At 38.1% G+C, this 14,833-nt stretch overlaps 1 long non-coding RNA gene across 2 annotated transcripts; it reads left to right on the top strand.

Moving 5' to 3' along the window:
* Positions 1-229: 229 nt before the first annotated feature.
* On the top strand, positions 230-14,193 carry LOC142742834 (uncharacterized). 2 transcript variants are annotated; one of them, XR_012881449.1, is made up of 3 exons: positions 230-507; positions 6,786-6,917; positions 14,088-14,193. It is a non-coding gene; the product is annotated as an uncharacterized LOC142742834 (long non-coding RNA). The 2 variants fall into 2 exon arrangements; XR_012881448.1 differs by lacking the exon at positions 14,088-14,193 and adding an exon at positions 12,591-12,679.
* The last annotated feature ends 640 nt before the right edge of the window (positions 14,194-14,833 follow it).

The following is a 14,833-nucleotide window of genomic DNA, read 5'->3' as shown; positions in this document are numbered from 1 at the left end:
ACAACCCCTATATAGATCTGTTCTGAAGTTATTGTGGACATTAACTTAATTAAAAAGTAATACTTTTATTGAAGCTTTCAGTGAGGGGTGGCGCCTGTTCCAAGCTATGGGGACCTATGATTTCTGTGTATGCCGCTGTTCACGAATGTACCATAGATGCATTGCGCATATCTTTCACTTATAAGAGCTCATATATTATATAATAGACACTTTTTCTTGCAGGCAGGTCACCAGCTCCGTCTATTTCTCTCAATCCTTCACTCCCTGTGTACAGCATGGGAGAATCTGTCACCATAGTATGTTTACCCAAAGTCTTGAAGTCGAAGATTATACAGTTTTACAAGGAGGGATATGTCCAACCTTTAAAGGAGGCAGAAGAAAACACATATGTGATATCTACATCTAACAAAGAGGTTGCTGGGAGATATTTTTGTACTTACAGAATAGAAATACAAAAGAGATGGTTAACTTCATTATCTAGTGAATATATAATAGTGAATGTTTCTGGTAAGTGTTTAATAACCATTGATCTACTAAAAAAGTATATACAGAAAAACAACTAAGGTACTATAGCTGGTGAGGTGGCATAGAGATTAGCACTCTTATTTGCCTGCAGCAGGGATAGGGCTACACTTCATTTCTTGCTTCTTGGTCTTGTTACGTTCATTGGGGGGAATTTATCAATCTTTCTATGCCGTCTTTCTCGCGTACAAAAGTTGCAACTTTTGTGCATTTTACACTACTCTCGCCAATTTTTGGAAATGTAGTTTAACAAAAAGGTGCAGGCTGAAAAATGTTTTACAATTTACGCCAGAGAACTGGCGTAAATTATAGCGGAAATCTATGCCAACCCCAGGCTGGTGTATGTTTCACTCTGTAGGAAACCTTCACATGCCCCCATAGTGCCTAATAAAAAATAATAAAATAAATACTCCCTAGCCTCGATCCCACAACAAGTGGAGGAGAACCTCTGGTCGGTGCTTTGTGTGACTCGCTCACGGCTGGCGTTACATAGTAAATGGTGGAGCAGGAAGTTGATCGCTCCCTGCTCCACCATTGGATTGAACTGTATCTGCAACCTGAAGATGCAAATGCAGTTGACAACGGGACATGCCGCCAGCCGCCCGGTACGGCGGGATACCATCCGAGACGTCCCACTGGATCTATGGAGAGGGGAGGGGGGAGGAGGGAGCAGGAGCAAAGTGAGATAGAGAAAGAGGAGTAAGACACAGATGCTGCAGCTTCTAGTAAGTGTTCTATTTCACCCCAGTGCTGGATGTACAGCTACACTGCTCATTACTTCTGTACGATGTGCTCTATGCTACTATGTGTGTAGAAAAGAAAAGGAGGAAACCTCCAGCTCACCAGTAGTTGCGTCTCCAGACACCTCGCACGGATCCCCGCAACGGCCAGCGGTAGAAGTATCAGGAAAAGGAGAGAAAAATCCAGCGCTGTGTTGATTTTAAAAAGGAAATATATTCCCAATTTTATTGCAAAAACAATTTAAAAAAACACACGGAGACGCAGTCTCAAAGTGTATGTGATAGTGGGCTGTATAGCCTTAGCCTACGCGTTTCGAGCAAACATGTTGCTCTTAGTCATGGCAAAAAAAATTGAATGTCGCTAGTGCTGTGTCTGCTTAATATGCAAAGGTGGTGATTGAACAAGGATCGGAATTGGCTAGCATTAATTGGTAATTAATTCTGCAGGTGGAATCTTTAGCTGATGTGGTAAGTATGGGCGGAGAGTGTTTTCGTTACACTGTGCAACCACCTTTGGCTGCACAGTGAATCGGCTCATGTTATTGATAATCCAATTAGATACAGGGATAAAACCTTATTAGTATATTTTTAGTTATTGAACCGTGCTTATTGGGCCATGTTTAATACGATAATAATTGTATTTGCAATTAATACCTAATGCTGCATATAGAAGCAGTCATCCGGCAAAGCAAAGACACAGCATATAAGGGCAGACACAAGTAAAACATTCAAGATATACAACAGACAAAATAAAGATAACAAATTTTTATGCAAATCATGATCTAATAATATAAATCCAAATAAATCTGAAACAAGTGTAGATAAAGATAAATACAGCGGAAAATCTGTATGTAAGTAGTATTTAGACACAGAATTGCATTGGCGAGTGTTTAAAATAAAAAAAGGGGGAGAAAAACTCCCTACTAGTATGACCGAACGTACTTAAAACCAAGAATTCTCAAACATATATATGAGATATGAGAATTATATTTCTTCCATAAATATACTTGTATTCTATTTGGAAAGTCGGGACATATAAAATTTACATCTACTGCAGGTTCCTATATTGACTCAGAAATTTTTCACAAACCCATTTTGGGAAACACTATACTGCATGCCACTAGTTGTCATCCAAAACATACCATCACGGCAATACCAGTTTTATGAATTAACACGTGCCAAAAGGAACTGCAGCACAGAGATTGGTTATCTTAAAGAAGAATCTGAGGCATGTCATAGACTAAAAGCCAGAGGATATAAAAACTGGACATTAGATAGGGCTAAAAAAATAGTCAGTACCAAAACTAGAGATTCCCTCCTGGTTACCGACAAAAATACGAAATTTTCTAAGTTGGATACAATGAATTCCAACATGCCAACTTTAGTATTACAATTCAGTAATCAGTTCAATTTAATCAAAAACATGGTTCTAAAATATATCCCCCTTTTGTTTGAAGATTCTAAACTAGAACAGGTTTTGCAAAATGGTTGTAGAGTTGTATCTCGGAGGGCAACCACCCTAGGCAATATGCTGTCTCCTTCACTTCTAGTATGTAACAATCCCAAACCTACTTGGTTAACACAGAAGGGTTATTTTAAATGTGGAACACATCCTTGCAAAACATGCAACATATCCAAAATTACAAAACAATTTTCTAATTCTACGGAGAATATTAACTTCCCAATAAAATCATACATTAATTGCAATAGTACTAACGTGGTCTATATCATCGAATGCACCACATGCAATTTAAAATATGTGGGATGCACGACAAGAAAATTTAAAATACGCATCCTAGAACACTTAGGTTATATAAGAAATCCCAATATAACCAATATCTCCAATGCCGCCAGACATTTCATATCTTGCCATAACAGATGTATAAATTCCTTCCGTACATATGCAATAGAAAAAACTAGAGGAACAATGAGAGGAGGGGATCTTAAACACCTTCTCCTGACCCGAGAGGCTTTCTGGATATATAATCTTCAGACACGTTTTCCTGCAGGTTTAAACCTCAAAAAAGAGCTTATGTTTCATTATTAAACACATTATATTATCATTAAACTCTGCATAGCCCAAGTAGTTTCCAACCAAAGATATCCAAAACTACAAAGTTCCAAACATCAAGCTAGACAAAACAACAACTTTTTTCTACACTCGACCATGCGTATAATAACCACAAGCATGTATAAAACAAATTGAATGGACATTCTATATTTTTCCTAGTTACTATGTATACTAATAACGGTTATAAATATGTATAAATAACAATTATCGGATGTACATATTTCCAGTTACAATGGTTAAAGCATAGAATATGAAATATATTACGGTCTAGAGAATTGATAGAAGAACCACACAATTACAGGACATAATTAATTTATTATTGGGTCCATATTCCCTTTGGGGCATTTCATTATCAATCTTCAAACACAACCAGATGGTTAATGGCACTCATCTATACTTTTCGGTGCATACTTATAGTTATCCTTGCATTTTATCATCTGTTTATATTTACACTTGAAAATACTTAATTTCTTATTTTTTTACATTGTCAAAATACCCGGGATATCCAGTTTAAGTGAAACCTTAATAAATCAAAAAATTAAAGACAAATAAAATAGCAGATTTCTACTCACCGTTCACACTGAGCGTTTCTTGGACTGTTTTTTTTTTTTTGTTTTTTTGTCAATTGAGGTCCAGCTGTGTCCTCTGGTGTTCCCAAGAGGGGAGTCTCCTGGTATAAGTGTTGACAACATTCAATTAAAAATTATAATAAGAGATAACATTTCTATATGAACAGTTATTGCAAGTATTATATTTATACACTTAAATACCCCTTCAGTTTTTATACATATAGTATCAGCACCAAAACCATGGGGATTCTTGGGTGTTGTATTCACCTATATCCGGAGTTTGTTCCACCATACTATCCCCAAAAAAAAAATTTTTTTTTGGGCTTTTAAACCATATTTACAAAAAGGGAGATACACTGGCCAGATATTCCAACTCAAGTAGAATCGTGCATGTCCCGACTTTCCAAATAGAATACAAGTATATTTATGGAAGAGATATAATTCCCATATCTCATATATATGTTTGAGAATTCTTGGTTTTAAGTACGTTCGGTCATACTAGTAGGGAGTTTTTCTCCCCCTTTTTTTATTTTAAACACTCGCCAATGCAATTCTGTGTCTAAATACTACTTACATACAGATTTTCCGCTGTATTTATCTTTATCTACATTTGTTTCAGATTTATTTGGATTTATATTATTAGATCATGATTTGCATAAAAATGTTTTATCTTTATTTTGTCTGTTGTATATCTTGAATGTTTTACTTGTGTCTGCCCTTATATGCTGTGTCTTTGCTTTGCCTGATGACTGCTTCTATATGCAGCATTAGGTATTAATTGCAAATACAATTATTATCGTATTAAACATGGCCCAATAAGCACGGTTCAATAACTAAAAATATACTAATAAGGTTTTATCCCTGTATCAACTAATAATTGGATTATCAATAACCTGAGCCGATTCACTGTGCAGCCAAAGGTGGTTGCACAGTGTAACGAAAACACTCTCCGCCCATACTTACCACATCAGCTAAAGATTCCACCTGCAGAATTAATTACCAATTAATGCTAGCCAATTCCGATCCTTGTTCAATCACCACCTTTGCATATTAAGCAGACACAGCACTAGGGACATTCACATTTTTTTGCCATGACTAAGAGCAACATGTTTGCTCGAAACGCGTAGGCTAAGGCTATACAGCCCACTACCACATACACTTTGAGACTGCGTCTCCGTGTGTTTTTTAAATTGTTTTTGCAATAAAATTGGGAATATATTTCCTTTTTAAAATCAACACAGCGCTGGATTTTTCTCTCCTTTTCCTGCTACTATGTGTGCTGTGTATGGCAGCCAGTAGGCTCCACCCACTAGCTCAGGGAATAACTGAGAATTAGAAATGTTATTGGGAGGAAACTCTTATGGTGCTGCCAGCACTAATAGAATAGAGATTTGCTTATGTTAATATAAAATCTCTATTTACGATTTGCAGTTACACAATATATGGAGTGCTGATAAAATAATGCAAATAAAGGAGTGAGGAATCAACAAAGTGACCTTAGTATTCTCTATCTTGTCTTTTCTTTATCATGTTTAGGGTCCATGTACACGGCATTACTGCGTGCACAGAGGCTGTAAGGTATCTCAGAACCATGGTCTCTGTGCATGAAGAACTGTAGACTCAATAGTCGTATTATAGAACTGTAAAAACTCGGTGTGTCATCATATAGTGCCTTCGTCAGGTACCATATTCTCCCCTAGAAGCATTGTTTCTAAGGGAGAATACATGTACATGATACATAAGGGTATGTTCACCCGCAGTGACCAAGAACGTCTGAAAATACGGAGCTGTTTTCAGGCGTATTTTACGGACGTTATTGGAGCTGTTTTTCAATGGAGTCAATAAAAAACGGCTCCAAAAAGGTCCCAAGAAGTGACATGCACTTCTTTTTCGTGGGCGTCTTTTTACGCGTAAAATAACACCTTGTGGGAACAGAACACCGTAAAACCCATTGCAAGCAATGGGCAGATGTTTGTAGGCGTAATGGAGCCATTTTTTTCAGGCATAATTCGAGGCGTAAAACGCCCGAATTACGTCTGAAAACAGTGCGTGTGAACATACCCTAATACAGCATGTGATGCAACTCAAACCACAATTGTTTTACTCATTCATTCCGTATGAATCCTTGGGTATAATGCAGTATATGGGTTCTGTATTATAGATCCATACAACACAAATCTGTAATATGGCCATGTGCATGGGCCCTAATAAGCCATAGTTCCTTAAAAGGGTTCTCCCAAGATTCAGTGTTACATCTCTCTGTTAGATCATTTAAAACATAATAATTTCTCAATTAAATTATTATTATTATTTTTAAATGCTCCTGTGTCTAGATATTACAGTCACATACTTGTTAGGGTGCTGCCTATTGTACTTTTGATTTTATTTCAGAACGTCCACCTACATACTGTTGTGTGCTGTGCTGGTGAGAAGAAGCTGCTACTAGTGTACTGATTCTTATTGACTGTTCTGCGCAATAGCAGGAATCCTCCTGCCGCCGATGATTAAGAGGATTTGAGTGGTGGGACTAAGCTACTGGGCATGTGTGACCACCGGTATTCGGAAAACTAGGAGGATGTTCTGAAAAAGAGTATTGATTGAACACCAAGGGATGCCGTAACAAATATGTAACAGCATTATCTAGACACAGGAGAATTTTTTTAAATGGGTGCAATTTCATTTTTTTTATATTCGGTTTGATCCCAGCCCCTTTAATCTATTTGAAGCAGAAAATAAGGTACAATGGTTGACTGCTGACTGGAAGACAGAAAATCAGATATCAAGTCTCTTTAAAGAAATGTTATCTTTTGTCCTATAATCCATTAATAAATCTTTTGTGTTCAAATAAATAACTAAATGACAATCTAAAATTTATTGTATCAGTTTCAAAACAAACTACAGCACCCAAAACAGACCCAGAAACACCTGCACTTGACATGGAAAGCAAGACACGGCCTATAGAGACAATCTCTCCGACTCAGAGCAATAAAGTCACAAATTCAACAAAGTTAACAAGTGAGTAGAGCTAACTATAATATTTCTAATATTTCCACTGTAATATTTCTAATATTTATCAATAATTACTGTGTTTAATTTCTATCAAATCCACTTTATACAGTACAGCATCGAAACAAAAAAACATGACATGAGGGGAGGGATGTACCCATAGCTCTTTATACAGTGAAGGAAATAAGTATTTGATCCCTTGCTGATTTTGCAAGTTTGCCCACTGTCAAAGACATGAACAGTCTAGAATTTTTAGGCTAGGTTAATTTTACCAGTGAGCGATAGATTATATAAAAAAAAACAACAGAAAATCACATAATCAAAATTATATATATTTATTTGCATTGTGCACAGAGAAATAAGTATTTGATCCCTTTGGCAAACAAGACTTAATAATTGGTGGCAAAACCCTTGTTGGCAAGCACAGCAGTCAGACGTTTTTTGTAGTTGATGATGAGGTTTGCACACATGTTAGATGGAATTTTGGCCCACTCCTCTTTGCAGATCATCTGTAAATCATTAAGGTTTCGAGGCTGTCGCTTGGCAACTCGGATCTTCAGCTCCCTCCATAAGTTTTTGATGGGATTAAGGTCTGGAGACTGGCTAGGCCACTCCATGACCTTAATGTGCTTCTTTTTCAGCCACTCCTTTGTTGCCTTTGCTGTATGTTTCGGGTCATTGTCGTGCTGGAAGACCCAGCGACGAGCCATTTTTAATGTCCTGGTGGAGGGAAGGAGGTTGTCACTCAGGATTTGACGGTACATGGCTCCATCCATTTTCCATTGATGCGGTGAAGTAGTCCTGTGCCCTTAGCAGAGAAACACCCCCAAAACATAATGTTTCCACCTCCATGCTTGACAGTGGGGACGGTGTTCTTTGGGTCATAGGCAGCATTTCTCTTCCTCCAAACACGGCGAGTTGAGTTAATGCCAAAGAGCTCAATTTTAGTCTCATCTGACCACAGCACCTTCTCCCAATCACTCTCAGAATCATCCAGATGTTCATTTGCAAACTTCATACAGGCTTGTACATGTGCCTTCTTGAGCAGGGGGACCTTGCGGGCACTGCAGGATTTAAATCCATTACGGCGTAATGTGTTACCAATGGTTTTCTTGGTGACTGTGGTCCCAGCTGCCTTGAGATCATTAACAAGTTCCCCCCGTGTACTTTTCGGCTAAGCTCTCACCTTCCTCAGGATCAAGGATACCCCACGAGGTGAGATTTTGCATGGAGCCCCAGATCGATGTCGATTGACAATCATTTTGTATGTCTTCCATTTTCTTACTATTGCACCAACAGTTGTCTCCTTCTCACCCAGCGTCTTACTTATGGTTTTGTAGCCCATTCCAGCCTTGTGCAGGTCTATGATCTTGTCCCTGACATCCTTAGTAAGCTCTTTGGTCTTGCCCATGTTGTAGAGGTTAGAGTCAGACTGATTCATTGAGTCTGTGGACAGGAGTCTTTTATACAGGTGACCATGTAAGACAGCTGTCTTTAATGCAGGCACCAAGTTGATTTGGAGCGTGTAACTGGTCTGGAGGAGGCTGAACTCTTAATGGTTGGTAGGGGATCAAATACTTATTTCTCTGTGCACAATGCAAATAAATATATATAATTTTGACTATGTGATTTTCTGTTTTTTTTTAAATATAATCTATCTCTCACTGGTAAAATTAACCTAGCCTAAAAATTCTAGACTGTTCATGTCTTTGACAGTGGGCCAACTTACAAAATCAGCAAGGGATCAAATATTTATTTCCTTCACTGTATGTGTATCTAATGTATTACGTCCATAGAGGAGCCTTTGTGCCCAAGATCCATATAAACAAATGTTGCTGCTCTTATTGCAACTAAGTTACCTCAAACCAATGCTTGGGGTAAATTAACCTTTATCTCAACAGTACCATAACATACTGCACAGTTTATACTGCACCTGTATTGATGTAGACAATACACTCATTAAGACGCCCTGCACACGGCTGTAGCCGTAATCCCGGTCCGTGCTCCCATTATAAAGTATGAGATCACGGTCCATAAAATTAAAAATATGACATGTCCTATTTTTTGTGTAGCCTTTCTACGACCCGGACACCTTCCGGTAAATATATGGGAAGGTGTCCATTGGCAATAGAAATGAATGGGTCAGTTCTTTGATCCGCAATTACGGTCCGTAAATTTACGGCTGTGTGCATGGGGCCTTATTCAGGCCTGCATTACACTTTTCAAAGAATAATGATTTGTGGACAGTGTACAATGTTTTCACATGCTACTATAGGCTAGCCCTAAACACAGGAAGGTGGTGGACATTATTAGACCTCCATAAACTAGCATGCACTATAATAATGCTATTAAGGGCTTGTTCACATCAGCGTTGTCATTGAGGGGTTCCGTCTGAGGTTTCCGTCAGGTTAACCCCTCAAGGGAAAGGCAAACGGAAACCTTAGTTTCCAGTTTCCTCACCATTGATCTCAATAGTGACGGAAACGCTGTTAATGGTTTCCGTTGGTCACCGTTGTGACAGGGTTCCATTAAAATAATGGAACCAGGTCACAACGGTGACCAACGGAAACCATTAACAACGTTTCCGTCACCGTTGAGATCAATGGTGAGGGAAACAGAAGCTAAGGTTTCCTTTTCGTTGAGGGGTTGAGCTGACGGAAACCTCAGACGGAACCCCTCAACGGAAGGACAACGTTGATGTGAACAGACCCTAAGTGTTACGTTAAAAAACATTTACCCCATTGTGTTTCAACCCTAAGTTATAAATATTTATCATTCTGTTCATACTCAATATTATAAATAGTGTACCATATCCAACTTAAACATTGTTTGGCATCTAAAAAAAAACATGAAAGTATGAGGACTTGAAGGGAAAAGTAGAGAAATGTAAAAACAAAATAGGGTTAGCATAGTTTGTAGTTTTGTTAGGTTTGTATCTGAGTAGGTTAAAAATAGACAGAATATTAAAAAGAAGTATATTATTTAATGCTGAGCTTGTTATTACATTACTTGAGAGCATTTAATTATAAATATTTAGGCCTTGTACACACAGTGCAGATTTGCTGTAGATTTTGCATGCATTTACTAAGCTAAAACCAGAATTGGATCCAGTAGAGCAGACCTATACAGCCTACCTGTATATATTTCTTATGTTTAGGTTCTGTTCATGGTTTTGGCTTAAAAAATAAATTCAAAACTGCAGCAACTCCTTAGTTTGGCCACCAAATACTGATGCAAAAAGCTGACCAGAATACTGCCGTGTAAAAAAGGCCTTACTTCTATATCATGTCTCATCCACAGATGTCTGGGGGAGACATTTAAAGGGGTTTTCTACAGGATAGGTCATCAGTATATGATCGGTGGGGGTCCGACACCCGGACCAAGCACTTATCAGATGCTCCGGCTGCCTGCGGGCGCCGGATATTATGAAGGATATGCAGAGTTTGGAGTCGGAAGCAGTTGGCTCTGTACACTGCATAGCGGCTGTGCTGCAGAATTGTAGCTCTTCTTCTATCCACTTGAATAGAAGCAGAGCTGCAGTACTGCAGCTCGGCGGCTATTCCGTGACTGGAGCCATCTGCTTCCGGCATGGATGTCCGGTGTCCGGAGGCACGTAGCAGCTCATCGGCGCGGGGTCTGGGTGTCAGCCCCCACCGATCATATACTGATGACCTATCCTGTGGATAGGTCATCAGTTGTCCGTGCGTGGACAACTCCTTTAATGTCCAGGCAGCTCTCAGCCTTGGGACTCTCAGTCTTGAGATGACATGTAACATGTAGTCAGGGAAGATGATTAATAATAGAACTGGTTGATATTAATGAAGATTAGCTCTTAGAAAAACATAAACAAAGGGCTTATTTTAGAAATGTGTGTATGTACGTACATGACAGAACAGAAACTAGAGAAAAGGTTAACACATCATTGTACTTCTACTAGGTTTTATATATTGTACTTTGTGTATAAGAATCCTGGAAACACCCCGGTCTTTTGAAGAGTTCTGATGCGTATACTTGCTTCTTGTTTCCAGCCAGTAAGGGTCTATTCACGCGAGCAGGTTTCGTGGCCTTATTTGGGGGTGGGGCGATTATTGTAAAACGCGGCAAAAAAAACGCTGCAGTTACGCAACATCACGGCATAACTGGTTTTTTTTTACCACAATTTTGTCAGTAAAGGAATGACACAAGGGTATGTCCACACAGTATATGTCTGAGGCATAAAAATACGAGGCTGATTTCAAGAGAAAACAGCCTCGGAATCCAGGCATTTTTGGAGATGAATTTCAAAGCATTTTTGGTGTTTGTAAATGTATTTTTAATTATATTTAAGGCGTTTTTTTGTAATGTCAATGAAAAATCAGCTTAAAAAATGCCTCAAGAAGTGACATGCTACTTTTTACAAGGCGTATTTTTACGAGACGTTTTTTTAAATTAGCAGTGTAAAAAAACATCTCATACGACCAACACGGTGTATTTCCAATTTAAATCAATGGGAATTTGTTTGCAAGCGTATTTCAAGTGTACTATGCAGCATAATATGAGCGTTTTACGCTGTAAAATACGCCTAAAAATAAGCCGTGTAAACATACCCTAAAGCCTTTACTTGATTGAAGCATCTGGTTGAACCCGTGTCTTTGAATTTTCTTTGAGGTGGGAATCTTAGTATTTTCTATTTTGTCATGTTTATGGTCCATGCACATGGCATTGCTGTCTGTAAGGTGGCACATAGCCGTCCATACAGTTCTGCACTACAAAACTGTAGACACTTTGTGTGTTGCCGTTTGCCTCCATGAGGGGCTGTATGCCCCCTAGAAGAATAGTTTTTGAGAGAGAATATCTTCATAATAAGGCATGTGATGGAACTTGGCACCATATTTTCTTAAAAGTTTCCTATGAATTTGTTGTGGATAAATTTAACATCAAACAGTTGCTCCAGATTCATGTCTATTTATTTGCTTAAGCCAGAAGTTTTACAGAAAAATTACATGTATGTTATTTTGTATGTATGTAAAATGACCAATGCTCCTCTCCATACAATAGGAGACGGCTTATATAGTATTTTTAGGCTGGACATTTACATATCAGCTACAATATTTTCTCTTTAGTTTGCAGAAATAAAATTACATTAGATTCACAATATTTTCTTGGAATTGCAATATTTCCTAGCAATACATTTGGCTGTGTAGTCTTGAGTCCTCTATTTTTCCCTTAGTCATTGTAAAAGTTTTTTATTCTTGTCGAATCTTTTTTGGATTATTCAGCAAAGTTTCTTTAAACACAGCAAAAACATATTTCTCCAAGCATCAATTTTATATTGAAGTATAGAACAAGAAGAGAAAATGGTGGAGTTGGTTAGTTTCTTTCACATTTCTATTAGAAAACATCTTCATATAAAATTAGAGGTACAGTATGGGACCACAGTCTGAAGTGTAACGGCACAGTATTACAGATCCACACAACACATATCTATAATACACCTGTGTGAATGAGACCTTAAAATTAATAGTTCCCTAATAATCTTTTGGATACTGAAAAAAGATACAATGGTAATAGCTGACTGGTAGCCATGCAAAACCACATAACAAGTCTTTTTGAAGGGGAAGATGCCTTCTGACCCATCAGCCAATAAATCTTTTGTGCTTAAATAAATGACTAGGTACAGCAAACTAAACTTTGTTGTGTCAGTTTCAACAGCACGAATTTCAGCAGCCACAATAATCCCGGAAACATCTGCACTTGACGTGGAAAACAAGACTCGGCCTATAGGAACATTCTCCCCTACTCAGAGCAATAACGTTACACATTCAAATAAGTTTACAAGTAAGTAGAGCTGAATATAACATTTCTAATATTTCCACTGTAATATTTGCACATTTAATATATTCACAAGATGTAACATAAAAAAAAAACAAAAAAAAAAACTGACCTGTATAATGATATACACACTATATGCAGTTTCTGGGACCATTAAACCCCAGCGCACATGCCAAGAATAGCTATATAAAGTTTCTAAAATATTGTCGAATTTCCTTGTCGGCCACCTGTGCTACACTACATTGACTAGGCCACAGAGCGAGGAATTTTAACAGTATGTTAAAAACCTTTAATTCCAATTTTTCAAGAGTTACGGAGGGGAATTGTAATAAATAAAGTCATGGAAAATCAGGAAAACTGACAGCTTCCATTGAATTTATTTCGTTAAATACACACATATTAAGCTATCTTCACACTTGCGTCGGTATTTTCTCTTGTTCTGCTCCATCACAGGAGCAAAACAAGGGAATAATGGAAGTAACGGTTCTATTGCACAACGGACATCTCCGGTGGCTGACGGAACCCATTGACTATAATGGATTCCCGTGATTTTACCGGAGACAATAGCGCAGTCCGGTAATCTCGTACGGATCTCGTACGGATGGAGGCATCTAACGGAGATGTGAACGAGGTCTTATGTGTAAAAAATTAGATGTGCAACCTTTATTCGCCACGGTAGTAAATTAACAGCATGAAGTAAAATAAACAAACAGAAAACAAAATGTTTAAACAGAAATAAATACATAAACTTTATTTAAATACAATCAATACTCACCGGAGGCAAAGAAAGATTGTGGCAAAAAAGATTGTGGCAATTAATAATCCTACATTTCGAAATCTCTTTATTGGGTTATCTCAACAAGTCAACATCTTCTCGTTGAGAAGGAAAAACATAGTATTACATGGCGATCAGTCAATTAAAAGGACGATGGTAGAATACATAATCAGGCCACGTCTGCTATTCTTTAGTGGCTCTCTGGTCTGGCTAAACAATTATACGGCATAAAATCAGGTTTAATAATTAGAGGGCATATTGACAGGGGTTTGTTACCATGAGACAACCCATTTAAAACTCAGAAGGGCTACAAGACTATCACAGAAATCTATTTTAAATGCTAGCCACTGTGACTATATAAAGCAGTCTGGTCCTCCCACATATGAGCAACTCTTCACAGGAGGTAACATCCTGCTGTAACAAGTCCAAACCAACAACCAACTGAGACAGGGTGTGAGGGAAAGCTTTTCTGAACTCCTCTTTGCGGCATAGGCGCTTTCCTGTTTTGTCCTCATCTTTTATTTTACAAACTCATCCCAACATAACACCTGCTTCCTGTATCTTATGGTAAACTATGTTTATCTTTCTTTTAGGTTCTTTGAAGGTCCCGATATATTCCACTGCCGGAAGCTTAATCTGTATATTAATTTATGTACTCATACAAGGTCTTGTCCAAATTTACATCCAACGAAAGGGTAAGGTGTAGTAGTTTGAAACCTGATGTATTTACAATATAATCTACAGGCATTGTAAAGAGATTTTAATTGGTGTTTTATGTTTTTTTACTCTGTTACTCTCTAGGAAAAAAAAAAGGCACCACCGTTGAGTCTCCTGTAAGTTTGTGTGAAGTTACAACTTGTATGCCATACTTTGTATAAGTTCAGCATTTCCTAGTGGTATATAGTTTGCACTGTGTCATAGTGACTGGTATGGTGCCAAGGGACTGGCGCAGGGCAAATGTGATGCCTATTTTCAAAAAGGGCTCTAGGTCTTCCCCGGGTAATTATAGACCAGTAAGCTTAACATCCACTATGGGAAAAATGTTTGAGGGGCTATTGAGGGACTATATACAGGAGTATGTGACAAAACATAGTATTATAAGTGACAGCCAGCACGGTTTTACTAAGGACAGAAGTTGTCAAACCAACCTGATTTGTTTTTATGAAGAGGTGAGCAGAAGCCTAGACAGAGGGGCCGCTGTGGATATAGTGTTTTTGGACTTTACAAAGGCATTTGACACTGTCCCTCATAGACGTCTAATGGGTAAATTATGGACTATAGGTTTAGAAAGTATAGTTTGTAATTGGATTGAGAATTGGCTCAAGGACCGTATCCAGAG

The sequence above is a fragment of the Rhinoderma darwinii genome, chromosome 1, assembly GCF_050947455.1.
Source record: "Rhinoderma darwinii isolate aRhiDar2 chromosome 1, aRhiDar2.hap1, whole genome shotgun sequence".
NCBI classification, from domain to species: Eukaryota; Metazoa; Chordata; class Amphibia; order Anura; family Rhinodermatidae; genus Rhinoderma; species Rhinoderma darwinii.
The sequence above is the reverse complement of the archived record's forward strand: the minus strand, read 5'-3'. Positions and strand labels throughout refer to the sequence as shown.